We start from the raw sequence: 11,725 nt of genomic DNA, 5'->3' as shown, positions 1-11,725 counted from the left end.
CTTTCTGAAGCAGACACGTGAGCGGGTATGCGATATTGGCAAAGCCAGGAATGAATCGGCGAAATTATGAACAAAGCCCCAAAAATCTGCGCTGTTCTTTCACCGAGATTGGTTGCTTAAACGCCTCCACTGCGGCCGTCTTGGCGGGATCCGGTCGTATGCCTTCTTTGTTTACTAAGTGTCTAAGGACGAGTGTTTGGTGCTCTCCAAAACGACATTTCTTTGAATTAAGCACCAAGCGTGCTTTGCTTAGGCAGTCCAGTACGAGGCCAAGGCGTGTGTTGTGCTCACAAAAGGTGCGCCCAAAAATTACAACGTCGTCCAAGTAACACATACACACTTCCCACTTCAATCCACGCAGAATGTTGTCCATAAATCGCTCAAAAGTTGCAGGCGCGTTGCGGAGTTCCAACGGCATCACATTGAATTCAAATAGTTCATCTGTTGTAACAAATGCCGTTTTCTCCTTGTCTTCTTCGTGCATTGGAATCTGCCAGTAGCCTGACCTTAGATCAACAGACGAAAAGTAAGAGGCTGATGATAGACAGTCGATAGCATCATCAATCCGCGGGAGTGGGTATACGTCTTTTTTAGTGATGGCGTTGAGACGGCGGTAGTCAACACAAAATCGCCATGTCCCATCCTCCTTCTTCACTAGAATTACTGGAGCGGGCCACGGACTACATGATTCTTGAATTACATTTTGCTTGAGCATCTCGCAAAACCTGTTCATTGATCACTGCGCGTTCCGAAGGCGATACACGATATGGTTTCTGTCGGAGAGGTCTGTGAGATGTCGTGTCGATTTGGTGTTTTATACGAGAAGCAGGGAATTACGGTGAATCATGCTGAGCGAAATAAAAAATACCGGCATGTTTGCGCAGAATACTCGCCAGTTCATTACCTTCCTTGGTGCTGAGTAACTTATCAATCATAGCCATAATGGTGGTGTCCCTGGCGTGCAGATTATCGCAATGGGTCTTATCCGGGGAATCATTGCTTTCTGCAAGAGTGAGAAGCGAGAATACTTGTTATCCACGAATCTCTGCAAGTTTCAAACCCTCCGGCAGCACTGTAGGTTCATTAGAGCAGTTAATTGCCCATAAACCAGTATGCCCTTGCGCAACCGATAGCGTGCAGTAGGGTATTGAGACTGTCTTCTTTATGCAACTGAGATGCACGGGCTCCACAGTTGCGTCAAATGTTTTCTCGCTTGCAGGTGAACAGACAACAACGACACATTTTGCAGACAACGGTGGCACAGTTGTGTCTACAGACACGCAAAGAGAGCTTTCTTGAGAGGGCGAGTTTTCCATAAACGCAACTGGGATATCGTAATCTATTGTAATTTGTCCTGTGCGGCAATCGACAGTAGCACCACATAGCTTCAAGAAATCGAGTCCCAGAATGACGTCATGCGTAGTATGAGAGAGAACAGCAAACTCTGCGACAAAGTTCTGGCACGCCAAACTAACAGTCACAGTGCAGACACCAACAGGTTGTAACACCTCTCCGCTCACTCCACGAAACGTAACAGGACGATCCCAACGAAACATAACCTTTCGTCCAAGAAGGCGGGTGAAAACTAAACTCATTACTGACACGGTTGCACCTGTGTCCACCAACGCCATTGTTGGTACACCATCGATAAGCACTCGAACCTTATTTCTAAACATGAAATCTAACGAAGGTATATCTATTGAAATTGAAGGCTATCCGGCGACCTCACCTCCAGCGGCCGCGCCAGCTAGTTTTCCGTAGGAGGCGAGGAGTGGCGGCACCGAGGAGACGGTGATCGGTTGGCGCGAGGGGAATGTGGTGGTGTCACACTGCGGTCAGAGGTCGGAGATCGGTTTCGTAGTGGCCCTGGGATCTCGTAAGACGCGCTTCCAGGGAATGTCGGTGCTCGGGTAATGCCACAATGGTTAAATCTCGGTGATCGGTCGTACCTTGGTGGCTGCCGGTAGTTGCAATACCTGGCAATGTGTCCTTCGAAGCCACAGTTGTAGCAGACTGGTAGAGGACGCTCGCCGAACCAATGCTGAGACCGCTCAGCTGTGAAGGGTCGGTGACGAGCTTGCTGAGCGGGGGCTGCCCACCTCTGGGTGGCGGGGCCGTGACGAAGGCGTTGGCCATATCACTCGCTGGTCGGTCGCGAATGAGTCACGACGTGGCCGCAGATTTCCAGTTTCGCTGATGTCTGCCACACATACCGATGGTGGCAAAGGAGCTGATGGTGCCACCGTGTAGTAGGGTGGATTGGTTGGTAGATTCGGAGTGGTTTCGTCACCCTACCACATTGGCACTGCAGCTCTTCACGCACAATTGGCCGAATAGTAGTGGCAAGGTCGGTTGGCGGGCTCACGTCGACGTTGGCGACCATTGTCACATTTGCCAGCCTACCAAATTTCGGGGCGGTGCGACGAGTCTTCAATTTTTCAAACGTGCGGCAGTGATGTTGGACGTCGGAGGCAGAGGTGATGTCATCCCTGCCTATCAGAAAATTGTAGACGTCTTCCGCTATGCCTTTCAAGAGGTGTCCGACCCTGTCTTCTTCAGACATCTGCGGGTTTATAATCTTGCAAAGATTAAGAACGTTCTCTATATAAGCAGTGCAGGTATCTCCTGGAGTTTGGGCTCTCCAGCAATAGTCCACTCCGCGCTTTTCTTTTTTGAGTCGGAGTCACCAAAGCACTTTTTCAGTTTTTGAGCAAAAAGGGCCCATATTGTCAAGGACTCTTCGTGGTTTTCATACCACATCAGGGTAGTGTCCGTGAGAAACAGCGCGACGTTTTCCAGCTGATCGATAGAGTTCCGGTGGTTGTACCGGCTCACCCTTTTGTAGTGGGTTAGCCACGCGTCCACATCTTCTCCTGCCATTCCCGCGAACGGGCGGGGTTCCATGTAGTGATGCCTAGGTGTAGCCAGCGTAGACGTGCGCGAAGTCGAGGCGGTTGATTCCTGACCTTCGCTCTGGGCCATGACGATTGTTGTCGGCGGCAGACCGGCAAGGCGACGGCTCCGGCGAACTCCGAACAGCTGTGGCTCCCTGGTACGTCGACGTGCCGTACCCAGAACCTCCACCACTCTGTTACGTCTACGACAGGGGTTTATTCAGAGCCGACGTAACGGTCGACTCGACGGTATACAGCAGTGAACGCGCAGCAGCGACTTCTTGCCACCAACCGAACGTCCTCGTCTTCCGCCACCACCATGTTCCCCGCTACACAGGTGCACATACCTAAATTACACATGTGGTAACACTATATTGAAATACATACAATTTGTGTGTATATGGTAAAGAATGATAAAAAACAAAGATTACAACAGATATATTTCATACATTACCAATCTTCAGCACAAGCACCTTATAAGTGGGTTTGTAATACTACATTCGTAGTTTGCTTTTTAAGTTTTGTAATGTTTTTCGTTTCCCTAGCATATTTTAATACTTCAGGAATCTTGTTGCACAGTAAAACTATTTGGTTATCAATTAGTTCGTCAATCGATAAGTCAGTAGTTTGGTTATCAATCAGTTAGTCCGACACATCGGACCCACCAACGCAACAGTACGTAAATTGTATGCAAGATCTCTGCTTAAGTATGGATCAGAAAAACTCGGAAAGTGTTCTTAATTTTTTTATATTGATACGCAACAGCCGGCACAGCCTGTCTGCAAGAAAGAGAAAGACGACGTTGGGGCTGGTTGTTGATGAACTGTCGCCATCTTGTTCGCCGAGCACGGTGCATCCTATTAAATTTATTAAATAAGTTACCCGTAACATTATTGGGAGAGGTGGACGACTCCCGTACCTCGATGGAGACGCGCAGCAGTCGCAACACCGGGGACTCTTCGGCTATTTCAACTGCCAGTGCCTCTTACATCACACTGCCACCCCTGCGTGATCCTGGAACTTTCTCCGCTGACGGCACCATCGACGTTGACTCCTGGCAGCACCGGTACGAGCGAGTCAGTGCTACCCACCGCGGGGATCCCACGCTCATGCTCGCCAATGTTGTGTTCTACCTCGACGGCACGCCGCGGACATGGTTCGAAACCAACGAAGCCGAAATCACAAGCTGGGATATTTTCAAATCGAAGATCCGTGATCTTTTCGGCGATTCATCTGGTCGTCAGCTCGCTGCCAAGAAGACTCTCGCCACTCGCGCCCAGACGTCTACTGAATCGTATGTCTCATACATTGTTGACGTCTTGGCGCTTTGTAGCAAGGTCTACCAGCGCATGTCAGAAGAAGAAAAAGTTAATCACGTCCTCAAAGGGATTGCTGACGATGCCTTCAACCTGCTGGTTTTTAATAACGTCACGAGCATCGACATGATCCTGACAGAATGCCGCCGTCTAGAACAGGCTAAAGCCCACTGCGTCACCCACGGCATCACGTGCCTGCCGAACACAGCTACTACTTCCTCTTGTGATGACGCCGTTCGCCCAGTTCCCCGATGTGACAACCTCACCCGCATCATTCGTCGCAAGGTCGAGGCATCCCAACCAGTAGCTACTTCATTTCCAACGCCTGATCCTTCACCGACCACTATCTAACTGATACAAGCCGTCGTTCGTCAAGAATTATCGAACGTCGGCCTACACCTCATTCAACCCGTCTACTCTGCCGAGCCTTTTTATCGTCGTCCCTCCGCTCCTCGATTTGGTTCTAACTACTCTCGACAGCGCAATTTGTCCGAATGGCGTACACTGGACGACAAGCCCATATGCTTCAACTGCCGACGTGTCGGTCATATTGCTCGCCACTGCCGCAGTCACTGGGCTCCGCCGGCAGGCTGTGGGCCTCGCACCCAGGCCACTTCTGACCACCAGTCGTCCTCAACATTTGATTTTGATTCGCCTATGCCGACCACATCCTCTGATTCTGCCGCACGTCTGACGAGACCTCGCTACGCCCGCTCACCATCCCCTGCTCACCATCAATCTCGTTCGCCCCACAACGCCGTCCTGCCTCTCCGACCTATTCGCAGCGCTCCCGACAGGAAAACTAGGCAGTGCAGCTTCTGGAGGTCAAGCTGCATTGACGACGACCTCTGCAAGAAATCCTCGTCTAACATTACTGACTACCCAGAATCTGTTGAACGTTACTTTAGACAATGTACCTGTGCACGCGTTGATCGATACTGGTGCGCATGTGTCCATAATGAGTGCTGCTCTTCGTCGCCACCTAAAGAAAGTTGTCACACCCGCCTTGAACCGAGCCGTTCGAGTCGCCGACGGGAGAACTGCCGCAATTATTGGCATGTGCTCTGCCCGTGTGACTATCGCCGATAGAAGCACTGCTGTTCTTTTCACTGTTATAGAAAATTGCTCTCATGAAGTAATTCTAGGCATGTGTTTTCTAACCGCTCACTCGGCCCTTATAGATTGTTCAGCCGGCTGTCTTGACCTTGAAATGCCTCTACTTTCTGATCTGACCAACCCACCCCGAAGTCGCCTTTGCTGCATTGATTTCGCACGCCTTCCGCCTAACTGCGTCACACATATCGACCTCTTCTCTACACCACCTGTACCTGACGGCGATTACATGGTCACACCAATTCATGCCGTGATGCTTACGCATGGCGTCGCTGTTCCACACACCATTTTGACAATCGTTGAAAACCGCACATGCCTTCCTATTGTCAATTTTGCCCTCACTGCCCAAATTCTTCCAAAAGGTATCTCCCTTGCCGAAATTACTGCTCTACAAGACCATACGGTTGAACCCTTCAGAGTGGATAATTGCTGCACCTCAGACCATGAACCAACTCTAACGTTCATCGGGCATCGACGTTGACCACATGGTACCATCAGACTTCGCTCCTGATCAAGCGGAAGCCCTTCGTCACGTCCTGGAGTCCTATAGTGACATTTTCGACTTCGCGACCACGGCTTTAAGTCGAACGAGTGTTGTTACTCATCGCATCAATACTGGTGACGCGAGTCCCATTCACCGACGTCTATACCGTGTTTTCGCATCCGAGCGCACAGTCATACAACAGGAAGTCGAAAAGATGCTTGCAAAAGACGTAATCGAACCCTCTTGTAGCCCCTGGGCTTCTCCTGTCGTCCTGATCAGAAAGAAGGATAAAACATAGCGTTTTTGTGTAGATTGTAGGCATCACAACAAAATTACGAAGAAAGATGTTTATCCGTTGCCTAGAATCGAAGACGCCTTAGACTGCCTTTACGGTGCTACGTATTTTTCCACTATCGACCTTCTATCTGGCTATTGGCAGATCGCTGAGGATGAGATGAACCGTGAGAACACCGCATTCCTCACTCCTGACGGGCTTTATCACTTCAAAATTATGCCCTTTGGTCTCTGCTATGCGCCGGCCACATTCGAAAGAATGATGGACTCATTGCTCCAAGGGTTTAAATGGTCAACCTGTTTATGTTGTTTAGACGACGTTATCGTTTTCTCGCCCACATTCGACTCCCATCTCAAGCGTTTATCGGTGATTCTTGAAGTCTTTCGTCGAGCCGGACTTCAACTGAACTCGTCGAAATGCCACTTTGCTCGTCGTCAAATAACCGTACTTGGCCACATCGTCGATGTTGCAGGAGTCCGCCCGGATTCCGAGAAAATTCGCGCCGTCACGGACTTTCCTGTTCCGAAGTCAACAAAGGACGTTCGCAGTTTTGTGGGCTTGTGCTATTACTTTCGACGGTTTGTTAAGGACTTCACCATCATTGCACGCCCACTCACAAACCTCCTGAAGAAGGACACCCCGTTTTTCTGGGGCGCTGATCAAGCCTCATCTTTTTCCCAGCTCACGACGCTCCTTACAACACCCCCGATTTTAGCCCATTTTGATCCATCAGCTCCGACCAAGGTTCGCACTGACGCTAGTGGGCATGACATCGGGGCAACGCTTATGCAACATCAACGCGTACATGACCGTGTTATAGCATACGCAAGCCGCCTGCTATCTACAGCTGAGCGCAACTATTCAATCACGGAACGTGAGTGTCTCGCTCTTGTGTGGGCAGTCGCCAAGTTTCACCCATACTTATACGGGCGTCCATTCCGGGTAGTCACCGACCACCACGCGCTCTGCTGGCTGGCCTCACTCAAGGACCCCACAGGACGCCTCGCTCGTTGGTCCTTACGATTACAAGAATACACGTTCACCGTAACTCACAAAACAGGGCGGTCACATCAAGATGCAGATTGTTTATCACGCTACCCTGTGGAAGATGCTGCTAATACTGACACCTTTCCAGACCTTCTGTCTGTGACGCAGCTACTCAACCTTGGCCACGAACAACGCCGGGATGCTTCCCTGTGAACCATCATTGACAAGCTTGAGTCAATGCCTCGCGACGCATCTCTACAAGTGTTCCTGGTAAAAGACGGCATCCTGTATCGCCATAACCTCGATCCATATGGCCATGACTTGCTCCCCGTCATACCAGCACACCTTCGTGCGACTGTTCTCAACCAACTTCATGACGCCCCTTTAACGGGCCACTTGGGCGTGTCTCGTACATACGACCATGTACGTCGTCGTTTCTTTTTGCCTGGTCTTGCCCGCTCTGTTCGACGCTACTTCGCCGCTTGTGAGCCCTGCCAGCGCCGCAAAAAGCCATCTTCTCTACCAGCTGGATTCCTTCAACCGATCGACATTCCCATTGAACGTTTTTTTCGAGTTGGCTCGACCTGTTTGGCCCATTCCCGATCTCCAGCTCAGGCAACAAATGAATCGCTGTCGCCACTGACTATGCGACACGGTACGCTATCACACGAGCACTTCCGACGAGTTCCGCAACCGATGTGGCGGACTTTCTGGTATGTGATATTATTTTAGTACACGACGCTCCACGCAAACTTCTCATTGACTGGGGCCGGACCTTCGTATCAGCTGTCGTTAATGAAATCCTGCGCTCTTGCTCTGCCAAGCACAAGTTTGCCACTTCGTACCATCCGCAAACGAACGGTCTTACGGAGCGCCTCAACCGCACTATAACCGACATGCTTTCTAAATACGTAGCGGCCGACCACCAGGACTAGGACGTTCATTTGCCATTGGTGACGTTTGCATATAATTCGTCACGTCACGACACTGCCGGCTATTCACCATTCTATCTTCTATACGGCCGAGAACCAGCCCTACCATTTGACACCTTGCTGCCCTCGGTCACTGAGTATGTGGGGGAAGCCATCGCGCGAGCCGACCACGCACGCCAACTCACCCGCAGCCGCCTGCAGGCCTCACAGGAGCACCAAAGACAGCTCTACGATTCCCATCATCGAAACGTGCACTTTTCACTGGGTTCCCTTGTCCTCCTCTGGTCCCCCACTCGGCGTGTAGGGCTTTCTGAAAAACTGCTGTCACGCCTCACTGGACCATACCGCGTCGTTCACCAGGTGACTGACGTTACATACGAGATCGTCCCAGCCGATTCAACGTCATCATCGTCACCTTCGAGTGACATCGAGTGATATAGCTCGACTCAAGCCTTATCACCCTCCTTCTACCGCATCCGAGTTGCTCAACCACCGAGACGGTTATTCTACCACCGGGGGGTTATGATACGCAACAGCCGGCACAGCCTGTCTGCAAGAAAAAGAAAGGCCACGTTGGTGGCTGGTTGTTGATGAACTGTCGCCATCTTGTTCACCGAGCACGGTGCATCGTATTTAATTTATTAAATAAGTTACCCGTAACATTATGTTAACATCACTAGCTGTACCATGTAGCACTCTGGGAATGGCATCACGTTGTGAACACACGAAAAAGGGACGTATTTTGGGGGACCGAGGTAGTTAGCAGACGCAGTGCACGTTTTGAAGAATAATAATACTTTCGCTTACTTATTACACGTGCCCCAGATTAGAAGACAATACATGATGTGCGAGTGGATAAAGAAAAACTACACCTGCCGTTTCACTGTCCCTGGAAGTAGATGCTGCAATCGTCGAATTAAACCGATAGACCTTGATAACTTCAATAAAAGGTTATACACATGCTCAGGCCAACTAGAGTCACTTTGAAAACATGCGCTCAGGAATTGAATTTTGTTTACTTGAGAAATACTCTCACCATTGAATATTAAAGAAATAGTATGATCTGCAGGACTATTTTTCTGCTTGAAGAGCGTAAAGCTAGTTTTTTTCGTATTTCATTCTTACTGGTTCACTGCAAGCCATATTTTTAGTTCATTCAACCAGGAATTTGCAGTTGTCTCAATATCGGTGAGATGTGAACCAGAAAAGAATACATTGTTATCATCAGCGTCCATGACTATGTTTGGTGTAGAAAGAATGCTTACGATGTCGTTGATGTACAATACAAAAAGTAAAGGACCAAGTATTGATCCTTGCGGAACCGCATACTTAATTATACCCAAGTCAGATTTAAAATTATGAAGCTGCGCATATTGTTTTCTTGCCCTGGGTAGGTTTTCATTAGGTCAAGCGCAATGCCGCGTATACCCAACATATGTAACTTTTTAATTAATATGTCATGCTTTATTGAATCAAAAGCCTTACGTAAGTCAAGAAATATTCCTACAGGGTACAGCTTCTCTTCAAAGTTTTGAAGTAGGCTGTTCTTAATACGGAGTAGGGCAATATGGGTTGATCTACCTGACTGAAATCCGTACTGTTCTTCACAAATTATATTTCCGTTTGCTGTAAAAAAGTACACCCTCTCATAAATCAAGCGTTCAGCTACCTTTGAGGAAAGTGGTAGTATGGACATATGGTAATTGGGCGATAATTTTGAAGTGCATTATTATTGCCTCCTTTAAAAATAATTGTTACGCAAGCTATTTTCATAGAAGATGGAAAACGTTTTGTCAAGAAGACCCTGTTACATATATAAGCAAATGAAGCGACAATTAAGTCAGTATTTGCCTTAATAGACGTTACGGCAATGCCATCTTCACCTTATGAACTATTCTTTAGTGAGCATATAGCAGTGGCTACTTCTTCCTCGGTAACGGGTGATAAGAACAATGAATTAGCGCCTGGAATTTGAATATAGGATTCGGCCGGTTTAAGGTCAGACGCTTGCGTTATTGTACTTGATGATCCCGCATCAGTGAAGTAAAGGTCATTTGTCCGCTTTGCCACTATATTGAATGTAGTTTATCTTAATATCGTGAGAAACAGTGGCCTGCTTTTTTTCCTATCAATTTATTACCTGAATTCTAAACCAGTTTTGAATTTTCAATCATTGTAGAAAACTTGTCGGCATAAAAAGCTATTTTTGCTTTCTTTATGTTCTTGTTTAGATTGTTTGTGAACTTCTTGAACTCAACGAGTGCAGTTTGGTCTATTTTAAAGAAAACGATGAAAAACTTCGTTTTTCTCGTTTATCCACTTAGGAAGAACTGGCAAATTCACTCCTCTCTTGCTCTCTTGTGTTTCTTTTCAACAGCGTACGGAAAAGCAAAATCATAATTGCTAACAATTCCCGCTATTCTCGCTATGAACAGGTTATATGCCTTAGACGGATCAGGTTCTCAATACAAGTCCTCCCAGTTGCAGTCAAGCATTAGAGAGCAAAATTCAAGGACAGTTCTATTGTTTATGACTCTACACGTATATTGGGGGGAATTCTGCAGTTCTTGCATTTGTAATAGCGAAAAAAAGGCGAATGGTCACTCATGCCTGAACTGAATACTCCGGCTGGTGCATTGTTGGGCGATAAACTAGTGAAACAGAGATTGATAATGATTTCTGATCTGCTTGTTTTTCTGGTAGGTGTGTTAATGACGTTTTCATAGCCATATGACATCAATTGTATTAGCTTTGGTTAATAGGACTATGTTTTGAGACATCAATATTAAAGTCACCAAATGATACAACAAAACATCGGTTAGAATCAGCATGAAAAAGGAGCTTCTCTACGAACTCAAGAAATAGGTCTGTGGTGCCATCTGGGGGTCGGTAGATCAGCACTATTACAAATTTGTTGTTATCTCAGAAACAGCTTCGAAATCTTTGCAAACATTACAATAGTCGGGCCACGCCTCGTAGGACAAGTTTTCTTCAGTATATAAAGATACACCACAACCACGCTTTTCTATTCTAAATAGTGATTGTGTATTGTATTTTCCAGATTAATCACGTCCGACTGTGAGGAAAACCAAGTTTCCGAGAAACCCATGATATAAAATGGATAACCGAGGTCGGTCTATTTACTTTCGATTTCTTCACCCTTATTCCTCATGTTCTGTGCATTAATATGATAAAGGGAAAGACCTCGTTCAGAAAGGAAGTCCAAGTCTTTATTAAATGTTTTTAAGGAGACAGACAGCATTGGGATATATTGACTTGCGCTGGGTTTCCAGACAGGGCGCTTCAAGTCTACTTAACTTACCAATGCGGTGCGTAATGCAGCTTGCCCATCTTTAAGTGCTGTGTTTGTGCCTAGGGCCACAACAGAATAAAGAAACTCATGTGTCAAGTGGCTGCAGTGTGGTCTAGCTCTAGTGATAGAGCTTCAGAGCGTTTGTGCGCACGTAAAAACGCGCGAAATGAACAGTCATAAAGAAGGAACGAAAAAAATTTGTGTTCACGTCTAATAGAGCAATACATTGCGCATTCAAGAATCAAGAGAAGTAACAAAAAGTATATGACACGTACAGGCTGCTGAAATACTAACGCGCAGTGACCGCTTCGCTCACCGCTATATACAAGCACCAGTGCTTCTGGTTACCAGTAAGTATCAAGCCATATATAGCTTCTGTCCTTCACCGAGT

Source organism: Rhipicephalus microplus, unplaced genomic scaffold, assembly GCF_043290135.1.
Source record: "Rhipicephalus microplus isolate Deutch F79 unplaced genomic scaffold, USDA_Rmic scaffold_14, whole genome shotgun sequence".
Classification (NCBI taxonomy): Eukaryota; Metazoa; Arthropoda; class Arachnida; order Ixodida; family Ixodidae; genus Rhipicephalus; species Rhipicephalus microplus.
This window is presented reverse-complemented; position numbering follows the sequence as displayed.